This window comes from Myotis davidii, unplaced genomic scaffold (genome assembly GCF_000327345.1).
Source record: "Myotis davidii unplaced genomic scaffold, ASM32734v1 scaffold939, whole genome shotgun sequence".
NCBI lineage: Eukaryota > Metazoa > Chordata > Mammalia > Chiroptera > Vespertilionidae > Myotis > Myotis davidii.
The window spans coordinates 484,738-487,182 of record NW_006290535.1 but is presented as its reverse complement, the minus strand read 5'-3'; positions in this window follow the sequence as shown (position 1 = coordinate 487,182).

The window sequence follows — 2,445 nt, the reverse complement described above, 5'->3', positions numbered from 1 at the left end:
GTGACCATGGCTTCCAGTACTGTGTTGAATATGAGTGGTGAAAGCAGACATCCCTATCCTGTTCTCGATCTTAAGGGAAATGCTTTAGGTTTCTGCCCATTGAGTATGATGTTGGCTGTGTGCTTGTCACAGATGGCCTTTATTATGTTGCGGTATGACCCCTCTATTCCCACTTTGTTGAGAGTTTTTATCATAAATGGGCGCTGGATTTTCTCCAGTGCTTTGTCTGCATCTACTGATATGCTCTTGTAATTTTTATTCTTAATGTTGGTTATATGTTGTATCACATTTATTGGCTTGCAGATATTATAAAAACCTTTCATTCCCAGAACAAATCCCACTTGATCATGGTGTATGATCTTTTAAATATATTGCATATTACCCTTTTATTGGGGTGACATTGGTTAATAAAATTGTATGGGTAAATCAATAAAATATATTTTTTAAAAAATTGTATGGGTTACAGGTGTACACTTCTATAATGCATCATCTGTATATTGTACTGTGTGTTTACCACCCCAAGTCAAGTCTCCTTCCATCACCATTTGCCCCCCTTTCACAGCCTTCTACCACCTTCCACCCCCATTCTCCTTTGGACCCAATCTGTCTTTAGCATGTCCCTACTAAGTTAGGTTTTGTCTCAAGTATGCAAATAGATGTCCATAGAGAGGCTTGTCAGGCCCCCAATAAATAGTTCAGGCTCCACCTATGGTCTCATTTTCATGGCTGGGTTCTTTTTCTTTCTTTCTATTTATTTATTTAAGTTTATTGGGGTGACATTGGTTAATAATGTCAATGTAAGAACTTTCAAACCTGTAGAGAATTTTGATGAATTTTATTTGAGCTGTTAACATAAGAAAACATTCAAACCTATAAAGAATTTTGTGAGTTTATTTGAGCCAAACTTGTCAACAATTGCCAGGAAGCAGAATCTCAACAGATTGAGATAGTGCTCCAGAGAATGGCAGCTTTTCATCTATTTTTATACATTAGAATCAAAGGAGGGTTACATGAAATCCAGTGGTGATAGATTAGGGAGAAGGAGAAAGCAAAGGGGGTGGGGAATCTCTGGGATTGGATAAAAAGTAAAATGATAGACATATACTTTTCTCACATAGGTGGGTACAGGATAGTTAACAACCAACAATGAACAAGATAACAGTAACAGCGAGGGAATCTGTAGTCTTCATCCTGGAGCCCTGGTGCATTGGTTGTGCCCTGAGGAATCTGGAAAAAGGGAAGTTACAAGTTATCCAGAGAGTCCAATGATATGTTATCATAGATGCAGGAGACAACAGACAGGCTTAGTTAAGGTAAAGATTGACTTTTGTCAGGGAAGAATCTAGCATAGGACATGACTACCTGCCATAAACTACGTTTAGTTAAAAAGTTTTAATTTCAGACCATCCCTTGTTGTTGGAAGCTATCCATTGTCTTCACTATCAGAAAAGTGTAAACAAGGAGCCCAGAATGCTGGTGAACCTTGAGCTCTGGCAAGGGTCAAAGCTATGCACCGATTGTTTAATCAAGACAATGGTGGCTCAAGCAATTTCCTGACCAAATAGTCTCAAAGTAGATCTTTACTAATATTTACTGACCTTTAAGATAGTCTGTCTGTTACCAGAATTGCCTGCCTAAGGGCAATACGTGTATCCAAAATTGAATAAAAGATTGGCAGGGCCTGGGCACCAGTGAGGTCCTTCTCCTAGCATTGGACTCCGCCTGGCCCCCAATTTCCAAATTATTATTTCTTGTCTCGTCTTGTCATTTGCCTGTGGCCCTTCTCTAGCTCCCGAACCCTAAGCCACACGGGACGTGGCATCTCACACCTTGTGGTTACTTTAGGTCTCTAGAGTTTGCAAGGCCACCATGCAGGCCTTTCCTGGGTTAGTCAGGTTAGCATGTGGCTCCTTTATGTATGCAGAGCCTGTGTGTGTGTGTGTGTGTGTGTGTGACTATGAATATGTGTGTAAGCGAGTCTGAAGCTGTGTATATGCCTGTGTGTGTGACTGTGTGTGTCAATGTGTTGGGATGATTGTGTCGTTGTGTGTGTGAATGTATGAATGTGTGACTGAATATGTGAATGTGTGCATAAGTGTGTATGAAGGTGAGTACGTGTGTGCATGTGTGTGTAACTATGAAGCAAAATCTCAACGGATTGAGAAAATGCTCCAACAAATGGCAGTTTGCAGTTTATTTTATACAAATCAAAGAAGGAATTGTAAGAGGGGTATTACATGAAATTCATTGGCGGTAGATTAGGGAGGCAGGAGAAAGCAAAGCAGGAAATCTCAGATTGGATAAAGAGCAAGGCAGAAAGACACATACTTTTCTTTTTCTTTTTTTAAAATATTTTTATTGATTTCAGAGAGAAAGGGAGAGGGAGAGAGAGATAGAAACATCAATTATGAGTGAGAATCATTGATCCACTGACTCCTGCATGAC